This window comes from Centroberyx gerrardi, chromosome 7, assembly GCF_048128805.1.
Source record: "Centroberyx gerrardi isolate f3 chromosome 7, fCenGer3.hap1.cur.20231027, whole genome shotgun sequence".
NCBI lineage: Eukaryota > Metazoa > Chordata > Actinopteri > Beryciformes > Berycidae > Centroberyx > Centroberyx gerrardi.
This window is the reverse complement of record NC_136003.1, coordinates 29,882,978-29,894,393: the sequence shown is the minus strand read 5'-3', so window position 1 is coordinate 29,894,393 and position 11,416 is coordinate 29,882,978.

Sequence of the window (11,416 nt, the reverse complement as noted above, 5' to 3'; positions counted from 1 at the left end):
CGATTTGTTCAAATATAAGGAGAATGGTGGGAAGGGAACACATTATTTTCCATTATGTGTCGTGTATAATCTATCAGAAGCCTGGTTTATTCACCTTACGGGCCGGGACCCCAGATGGGCTGCGGGCTGACCTCTGATCGGTCCTCACATGACAAATGGAGTGAAGTTATTGACCTGGGGTATGGGATAAATAAATAGATAGATAAATAAATAAATAAATAAATGTCTTGGTTTGATGAAAAAAGTTTAACACCCATGGACTGAATGATTGAAACCACGGGGGTTCTTTCCATTATTTGTCACAGCAAGGGAGGCACCATCCCCTGCCATCACCGCTTAAATCACCTTCTGGATATATCAGGATATTTTTCTCACAGCTTTACCAAACCAAACATAGTGTTGATCAAACTATTAACTATGTTCCAGACTGATTACACCCATTCACTACAGTTGAGGCAATACAGTGTGTTACAGTGTAATAGATGAAAAAAAAAAAATTACATTTCTCATATTTATCGATTAGTTTTTGATCTATGAAATTTATGAAACTGAGCCTAAACTACATCATCTGTCTGCTGCAGCAATATTCCATCTCCAACTTCACCTTTTCCCTGTAGCTGAAAACTGTCTCTAGTTTTATATTGCATGCCAAACATCGATAATGTAAACTGTAAAATGTCAAATCTTCATGGACATCAACAGGAAAATCATGATGATGTTTTCGCAAAGTTTGTAAAATTGACTTTTTGGAGATGCAACATTTGTGTATGGGTACGACACGACACCGACAGCATGGGAACGCACTATACATTTCCTTTTACTTTTCATAAGTGCACTGTGTAGTCAGCATGTCACATCATCCCTCCAAGTTCCATCAAAAATCGCATCAGTGGTGTTGCATTTATTTATTTCAAAATTAGGAATTCTGTCCTTTTATTCTAGCGCCCTTGTTAGGCCAAGCAGTGTAAATTATAAGCATGGCTGGATGTGTGTAGCACGTTTTGTGTCCGTCTGACTTAACGGTGTACGAATTATGGCCTTTCAAAACTAGAGAATTGTACCTTTAGTTTTATCGCCCCCATCAGGTCAATTAGTGTAATTTTAGTAAACACCAAAGCACAGGGCCAAAATGTATCATCCCTGGAGGGATGATGTTTTATGCTGGACCCCCCCCCCCCCCCCACACACACACACACACACACACACACACACTCTTGTCATCACAGTAAAGAACAGTAAAGGACAGGATTTATGCAAAAGATGTACAGTTCCCACATTATGTCCTGATCAATTTGTTGAATTTAATGTTTAGGAAACTAACCAAAAACTATATGTGTGGCTGTGTTTCTTTTCACTGTATAGACATACTGGTCTGTTCTACTGTATGAAAATGGCCTTATCATCCTCTTCTAAAAAACATGAATTTTAAAGTGTTTCTCAGGACAATAAATGGTATGGGAATATATTTTTCTTCTTAGTGTATAGGCTTACTGCATTTCTTCCCTGCTGTGTGAAAATGGCTCCTCTTTCTAATCCAAGGTCAGGATCAGTTCCACATAGTTGGCCTGCTCATCCAAGCTCGTGTTGTGATGGTGGCTGTACCCAGTGGGTGACCTGTTCAGGTTTAACAAGGGGAATGGCAGACAGGAAATGGGCATGGGCCAATAGGTCAGGGGGGGCTGAAGGTTAGAGATGAGGTGAAGGTTAGAGAAACAGGCTTGTGACTGGAAGGCTGTTGGGTCAAATCCGTGAACTGGGTGCGGAAAGATAAATCACTTTATTCGCCAAGTGCAATAAATGTACAGGATTTGGCTTGGCGACATTTGGCGCAGAGGCATATCGACAATAATACAGTATTGATATAAACGTACACACTGGGTCACATGGTACCAGGACAACAAGACCTCACCTTCACTGCACTATAAATATTACACTAAATATATATATATAAAAAACATTCTATCGCTATGTGCATTCATGCATCGTGGCATGCAGTAGGTTGCAGCCGGCGGTGAGTCCAGCCGTGCACCGGAACAGCAAAACATGAAGGTAGTAGCACTGAGTAGGATGGAAATGCACTGAATCAGTTCTGAACCTTGTGGAGCACGGGTACGGACGTAGCTCCTGACACTAAAGTGGCGTAATGAATTTGTACTTAAAAAGACGGTCCTATCCTTCAGTAACTGCAGTCAAAGCACTGAACCACAAACTCCTCCAGTGGAGCTGCCCTGTAACTAATACTATGTGATGAGAGTGTGGATGTGTGCAAAGCTCCTTCACTGAAACCGCTCAACAAAACATGTCCTCGGTCGGTTTGTTTGGTTCAATAAGAGTGAAACTCGTCCCGGCCGTCGCTCCACCCGGTCTCAGTTCCTCCTCCTTCTGGCTCCTCCAGTGGTGGAGCGACCTTCCCACTCCAGTCAAAACAGCAGAGCAAGAAATAGCTCACGTCACTCTCTTCCCACTGAATCATTTGCCTTGTACTCACTCTGCTCTCTAACAAAAAAAATCCCTTCTACTTCTCTCCTTAGCTCTTACTGTGTTTCTTTTCCTATAGCACTCGCTCTTATCTTAACGGTCATTATACGGCCCCAGGAATATTGTAAGAGCACCAAGAGCCCTGACATTTACACTCATTATTTTTGGTTGCTTGTCATTTTTTGGTGATGTAGGAATTTACGCTTTTTTGTTTTTTTCTATTGCACTCATTGCAAATTGCTCTGGAAAGAGCATCAGCAAAAATCAATCAATCCTGAAGCTTGCAGGTATGTTTTCAAATAGCATAGTGACAATTACATAGTCAATTCATATCATTTAGAATATTAACTTCCATATGAGTGGGCTGACATTCACCTTCACAAATTGACGGTGAGTGTTGTACATAACTTGAAAGTCTCCTGTCTTTAAAGGAATAAAAATGTTGTCTTTATCAACTCATCCCCACAAACTCCATTGAAGTTTGTACAACCATCAACCGCACAGCAAGTTAGCCCTAAAGTTGCATCTCAGACTATTAAAGTTAACGGGGGCCATATTGTTACAACTCCAAAAGAAGGGTTAGGGTCATCCACCCATCCACCACCCAACCACAACACCCTTGTTTTCCACTGAGCCACTTCAATGTGACTCTACTTTCTGTTTATAGTCGTGTGTCCTTCACGTAACCGTTTAAGGAACACGTCATTTTAACACTTTACGTGCCACCAACTAATTTGGTGTGAACAAGTTGTGTAGGCGACATTTCACGTTTCTCTGTGTGATCAGGTTACAAGGATACAAGGAATCGTCCAGATAAAAGCTGCGGTTTTGAAACCCACTTATATCATCCAAGGCCAGCGGTAGCTATGGGCAGGGGTGTTCAGCCAATGGAAAAATAGCACCGAAAATACCAGTACCTACTCTCTACCTCGCTCGACCACCGCTGCTCTCTCTCTCTCTCTCTCTCTCTCTCTCTCTCACTCTCTCTCTCTCTCTCTCTGTCTCTCTCTCTCTCTCTCTCTCTCTCTCCTCTCTCTCTCTCTCTCTCTCTCTCAATTCAATTCAATTCAATTCAATAGGCTTTATTGGCATGACATTTGACATGTGTTGCCAAAGCACAATTCCGATTATGAAAGACAATGTTAAGGAATTAAATTAAAAAAAAATAATGTGAATAACAATATTAGCTAACCCTAACCCTAACCCTAACCCTAACAATATTAGCTAACCCTAACCCTAACCCTAACCCTAACCCTAATAAAATAGATAATGAAATAAATAAATAAAATAAAATAATATAATATATATAAGTGATATAAGTAATCAAGTTAACAATTTCAATGTGACTTTAACAATGCAAGACAAACAAAAACAATGCAAGTGTTAATCTACTGATATAGTTACATTGAAGTTTGAGTATAGGCTTGAGTTGATTTAGTTGTTTTCTTTGTCACTTTTCAGTTTGAGTTTGAATAAGACTACCTTCTAGTTTTGTAAATATTGGCTATGGTGAGAAGTCTCACTGGATTAGGTTTTAATTTTATTTGAGAACTAAACTCATCCAATGAAAAGAAATGTTATGGAGTTTATTATGTTAAAATCTGGATGATAGGGTAGCAGCAAACTTAGAAATGCTGCTACACTACCTCCCAATTTCCCTGCTTCAAATTGTTCTTTATAAATTAGAATAGAATAAAATACTACTTTATTAATCCCCATGGGGAAATTAATCTTCTGCATTTAACCCATCCAAACAGCCCATACACAAACACACAGACATAAGCTGGAGAGGCCTGAGGGCATGATGACAGGAGCTTGCATCTGATCTTGACTCCGCCAGGGATTCGAACCGGCAACCTTCGGACTACTAGTGTGCTTCTCTAACCTCTGGGCTACCTACCGCTCAAGTTGCCCACCTATTATTTCTACCAGCCCACCCTAATATAGCAGGCTAAAACCGGCCCTGATATCATCAGTAATGTCGAAAAGTAATCGCTGTGCCTGAGCCTGGGCCATTTTCTCTGAACACAAAATTTCCTTAGAGATACTTTTAAAACTAGGACAGCACTCAAAGGGCTACCTTGACATTTTGAATTTTAGTCTGTTCTTTGTCTTCACCAGGCACTTGTCACATAGCATGCTAACCATGTAGGGAAAAGGCCTTTTTGGCTAACTAGAGAGTCAATACAAGAAATTTTTATCCCACTATTTGACAGGTGCCTGGTGAAGAAAAATAACAGGCAAAATCCAAAATGTCAAGGTATCCTTTAAAGCTGTAGTGTCTCCCTGTGCATCAGCTGGCTGTGCTCTCTAAAGTCCTCACCATCACAGCACACTGGCATGCTTGTCACATTTTGATGCCAAGTAGATGTCTTTTTTTTTTTTTCTAAAATCTCAAATTCAAGTCAAATCAAAATTATTCAGAAAGCCCTTTTAGCAAAATATGTTTGGCACAAAGTGTTTTACCGAGCATAAACATAATAAACAAAGGTAAGAACAAAAGACAAGAGGCCACATCTATAACCAATACTGTATATACAGTATGTATTTTCCATAATGCTTTTTTTGGACAGAAACAATGTATCTACAATAGAAAATATTGCTTAATACTTTTGAAAAATGTATAATGCCTGTTTTGTCATTGACACTCATGTATTGAAATCATATCATAACAAGTTTCAAGAGCACAAGGTTAATGAAACTCACTTAGCACATAATGACCATGAAAACAATTCATCCAATAAGAAAAACATACAAATTTCAGTCACATGGTTTTTCTACAACATCGCCATTTTGCTCCTTACAATAGTCCCCTATGTTATGCACATTCATTTCTTCCCCTTTACCAATTCCTCTCCACCTGCTGGCCATACAGCCCATCATCACTGCCTCATAAAGTGGCCCATGTATCAAGCCCCCTTGGGCCCTCGTATGTGCCAGAACCCTAAAATGGGCTGTGAACCTTTTGCTGGTGGGCCCCAATATGTTTTATAGCAAATGAGAGTGGGTCCCAAGGTGAGAGACTAAATTCCTCATTTCTTAGGTCCCTAACTGAAAAAGTATAAAAACCCTTCAGGTGATGACACATGGGTAACATTTAGTAGAAATGTAGATGGGCAATACAAATTTATTATAATTTTTTTACGTGTAACGGTAAAATAAGCCTCAATCCCCAGACTGGCGACATTACACTTATAATGAGCTGCCAGACAGTAGATGACAAACATATTCATGTGTCCTTTGATAGAGAAATGCAAGCTAAAGAAGTAAGAGCAAGGGAGAAAAGGTAGAAAAGGGACATTTGCCTTTGATAAAAGCGATGGGGATTGGAAAATGGGCAGAATCATGGGAATTTCAAATCATGCTTTAAGGCACAGGCTTTCTGGTAAAATGAAAAATCATTGGGAAGTCTCAACTTTCCACTCTGGTGACTTCCCGCCCCTGCAGTGTGGAGACTGCAATTAAACTTTGACTGCAGCTCTCTGCCCACATGGTCGCAACTGTTGGCAAAATTGCTCTGCTACATACTCAACATGTTACTCGTGCACTGTGGCCCATCCTATATGCTCTGGGAGTTTAATTAAGTTTCATATGTCACAATGCATTACCCTGCTGCTGACCAAGAGAGAGAGAGAGAGGCAGAGAGAGGGGGAGAGAGAGAGAGAGAGAGAGAGAGAGGGGGGGGGAGAGAGAGAGAGAGAGAGAGAGAGAGGGAGAGAGAGCGAGAGAGAGGGGGAGAGAGAGAGAGAGAGAGAGAGAGAGGGGGGGGGGGAGAGAGAGAGAGAGAGAGGGGGGGGGAGAGAGAGCGAGAGAGTGGGGGAGAGAGGGGGAGAGAGAGAGAGAGAGAGTTACTTCGTTATATGTGAGCTGCATGTATGTGTTGAGAAAAATGTGCAAAAGTGTAAACACAAAAGTATATATATGCATGAGAGTGACTGAAAAGGAGGGCCAATATGTGTCTAAGCATAAGTGTGTGTGTGTGTGTGTGTGTGTGTGTGTGTGTGTGTGTGCCTGTGTGTGTTTTACTTCATGCACAAGTGTGTAGTCTCGTCTCAAAGTCTCCCTGTGATGTGACTACGCAGACACACCGCTGTCGGACGTTGTTCAATAATTCACATCCGATGTCCTTCCTCTGCGCCGCGTCTTTTCTTCTCTCATCAAAGGACGGCGGAGGAATCCTGTTCTCCTCCTCGCCGTTTCTGTCCGTCGGGCCGTCCCGCAGCGCCGTACGCTTCGGTCCCGCCTGTGACCTTTGCTGCTGCGCCACTCGTCATCTGCTGCCTTTCATTCCCCACCCCAAACTCTAAAAATAACATCCTCCAAAAACTTAGAACTAAGAACATCGGTTACTTTGCTCATTCCCAACTTTCCTGTATCTCGCCACTTGCTAATAAAGCAAAAATACCTTAAAGGAGAATACCGGTGTCATTTAGACCATTTACTTCTGTCTTTTTTTTTCTTACATTTACTCCTTTTGTGTCGTTAAATACAAACTTCATGGTGTCAAACCTAGGTTGAAACTAACTGTTGTAACAAAGACGCCCCATATAAAAAGACATGGATGTGACGTGGATTATTTCCTGGAGGAGACTCTATTTGTTCAGCTGACTGACAGGAGGCAGAGCGGGAACGTAACGCAGCGCTGAGATGAAAACACTCGACTAGGGTCCAGCGAAATGAGGAGAAAACAGAAAGTTTGGCTTCGTGTTTAGTCTGTGATGGATTCTGTCGCTCTGTGGAAGTTGATTTTCATACCGGACAAGAATGAACGGCAGCAAACAAACAGAAAAGCCTGATATCTGCAACTGTGTGCAGAAAAACCAGGGATGATGTAAAGAAAAGAGGCAACCTGGGACGACTGGCACAAACTTAAAAAAAAAAAAAAACCCACTGGTAAATATCCTTTGATGCTGCATTTATCAGAAATGTGTCTTTGGCCTCTGACACTTGAAGAGTTTCTGAATGGGACATCAACGATCTGAAAATCATTGTACTTTGGATGTGGATTGTCTATATTTTAGAGATATTCAATGAGAAACTTCATGTAATCACCTTCCCACGTACCTCCACACACACACACACACACACACAAATATCTAGTTTAGTGGATATGTAGTTTTTAGAATAGATGTGTCTGCCTGTAAAGCTCACAGTTGTGTCCAATATATACAAATTACATTCTTGGTATTTATGCATCAGACAGTGTAGAGAAGGAATGTCAGCAGATGGAAAACATCACAACAATATGATCAGATGGTTTTTTTTTTAGTCTAGGTCCCAGGACGGGAGGCAAAATTTCTAATTTCTCAGCTGGCAGAGTGGTCTAATGGTCAGAGATACCATCCCGGATCCAAATGGTCACTGGTCTGATCACCGTAACAGCCATGCAGAGGTGGGGACTCGAGTCACCTGACTTGGACTCGAGTCCCAATTTGACTTCTGGTTCTGCTGACTTGGGACTTGACTCTTGACTCTGACTCTTGTGTTTGTGTAAATGACTCAGATTGAAAGTGATGAGATTTGTTCCAGCAGACGACTGAATTTAAATTCTGTTTTCTGAATTTGTATGGAATGATTGAATTTATTGAAGTTGAAACTGATTATAGAAATCAAACTCATGATGCTCTTACCAAGTTTTTATCCTATTAAAACCATATTGCATTGAAATAGATAGATTTAGATTTTAGATATTTAGTTTTCTTTAAGATATTAAATTGATGCTGGACTCTTGATTTGTTCTGACTTGACTTGCTGTTCTACATTTAGACTTGAGACTTGACATTAATGACTTGGACTTGACTTGGTAATCTACATTTAGACTTGTGCCTTGACTTGAGGCTTGTGTCTGAGGACTTGAGACTGACTTGGGACTCGAGTAAAGTGGACTTGGTCACACCTCTGCAGCCATGTGTTCTGTTAAAATGGTCCCGAGGAAAACTCTGTCAGTCACTGTAAGTTGCTCCAAGTCTCTGTGTGGAAGCGGGCCACAGATGGACGCCTAAAATGTAAACGTTGCCCCTATACCTCGCCCCCTGTCTCGGTGCTGAGGATGAACACGGGCGGGCAGACAGAAGAGATCCAGGGACGCAGAACGCCAAACCTTGAACCGATGTTCAGAGGAAGAGATGCAGCAGTCTCAAGGCAGAAAGCCGGCTGCATCGGCCTTTTATTCTAATTAATTGATGATTTTTTGTGTGTAATTAAAAGAGTGTGCTGTGCCTCCTCCTCATGACTACGTTTTCTCAAGTAGGCATTGAGGATCGTCCTTCCACTCCTCCGCAAAGTCTGAACCCTTGCAGCAGTACAGGAGAATAAGAGCAATAATCTATCTATCCATCCATCCATCTATCTATCTATCTATCTATCTATCGATTTATCTATCTATCCATCCATCCATCATCCATCCATCCATCCATCTATCTATCTATCTATTTATCCATCTATCTATCTATCTATCTATCCATCCATCCATCCATCTATCTATCTATCTATCTATCTATCTATCTATCTATCTATTTATCCATCTATCTATCTATCTATCTATCTATCTATCTATCTATCTATCTATCTATCTATCTATTTAGCCATCTATCTATCTATCTATCTATCTATCTATCTATCTATCTATCTATCTATCTATCTATCTATCGATTTATCTATCTATCCATCCATCCATCATCCATCTATCTATCTATCTATCTATCTATCTATCTATCTATCTATCTATCTATCTATCTATCTATCTATCTATCTATCTATCTATCTATCTATCTATCTATCTATCTATCTATCCATCTATCTATCTATCTATCTATCTATCTATCTATTTATCCATCTATCTATCTATCTATCTATCCATCCATCCATCCATCTATCTATCTATCTATCTATCTATCTATCTATCTATCTATCTATCTATCTATCTATCTATCTATCTATCTATCTATCTATCTATCCATCCATCCATCCATCCATCCATCCATCTATCTATCTCTCTCAGCTCTTTTAACACCACACAACACCACAATTTTTGTGCAAATCCAAGACCAACTGAATAATTGATGTAATCATTAATAATAAATGTATTGTAATACATATAGACAGATGTAATAGATGTTAGATTAGACAACAGCAGGGCTGGTAGGGGAGACAGAGGCTGCTGCCTGCTTCAGTTTTGTAACTAAACTTGCATATTTTGGAGAGTCAAATCCTGGAGTCTTGAATCGGGGCGCCACATGCTGCTGCTCTGTTTTTACCTGCCACTGTAATGCTGCATTCGCATGGTGGCAGTATGCAGCAGACAGCAATCCGGATCGTCTTTTCGTGTTTTCATGAGAACGATGTTAAACTCCGCTCCTCTACCTGCAGATGGAACTTGGCGACAGAAGTTGAATTTTGCCGTTTTGCCTTCCTCTGTGGTGGTGAAGAGCAACCGGATGTTGAAAAGTCTGGCAAAATGGATGTTTGTCCACTTTCTCTTCCTGTCTCCTCTTCCAATGAAGATAAAGTTGTGAATAAGCATGCACTTTCTTCTTCTGTCCACTTGGGAGTCCAGGACAAAAAGGTATACTGCTAAATTTTGGTTTCGCTGGGATAGTCCAATTCCGATGTATTATTTCAAAAATAATACAAAGCACTCCCAATTTTCTGTGCGTAGAATGGCAGAACATCTTTATTTAAATCGCCATGGCAATGAGAAGGTAGTTTGTTGCTGCAGTTGACGGACATCCCACGATGCCAACTGGTACGGGTTTATTTTAGGCCACAATGTGAACGCAGCATCGATGATTTGCAAGAGCGCACAGTCAGATGCCATGGTAACAAGTCTGTTGGAACCAAAACTCCAGAAAAAAATGTTTACAACAATATAATGCATGACTTGATGAGGGCTTCCCATGTTTTTGTATTTATACTTATGGAATACTTGCCTGATTTTAAGTTAATTGATGGACCCCAACTATTCCATGGAAGAGAGGGCAGAATCTATGAAAGGAAGTTGTCCTTCCTCTGTGTCCGTTCGTCCATCCATCTGTGATACCTCAGACTGACTGTGGTCTGATCATGGTGAAAGTCGGACAGATGCTGCATCTGCCTTCCAGCATCCAACCAATTACACTGACTGGCCTAATGGGGGCGCTAAACATCACTAAACATCACATTTTTACAACTCGTGTAAAAATGTGATATCTCAGACACCACAGGTTTGACTTTGACATAACTTGGACGGACATCTGGGCGCTGTGTTCTGGCCTTGGAAAAAAAAATACACTGATTGTCCTGATGGAGGCGCTATAATTAAAGGTCAAAATTTCAAACTTGGCCTGTAACTCCTTCTTCACTGGTCTGATTTTGACAAAACTTGGACTGAGGATGCATCTTGTTACTGATTGGCCCAATACTACTTCAGTTACATTATTGGAAGACACTGTTTGGACTAATTGTCTATATTTTGGGTTGAAAGTCACCATTAACCTACAAGCATTCAAATACAGCAGGCAGCATATTCATAATCATTTGTGCTGAGGGGAGATGCCAGACTGATGTTACTACTACTAGTAAAGTTGGGTTGCTAGGATACACTGGCAGGCTGGAGTGAGATGGAAGTGGGTGGTGGTGGTGGTGGTGTGTGTGTGTGTGTGTGTGTGTGTGTGTGTGTGTAGGGAGGGAGGGGAATGGGGGGGAGGCTGCAGAATCAGATGGTACTGCCACTGAATGCTTATCAGACATCTAGGAAAGAGAGAGAGAGAGAGAGAGTGAAAAGAGACTGTGACAGAGGGAGGGAGGGAGGGGGGAAGGAGGGAGGGAGACACAAAAAAACAGGGGAAGAGGAAAAATAGAGTGGAAGAAGAGAGAGAAAAGAGCGAGGGAGAAGAGAGACAGGAGAGGGAGGAGGGTTGTAAAGAATTCTCAAGACGGGAAAAAGGGAGTAGGTGTGATA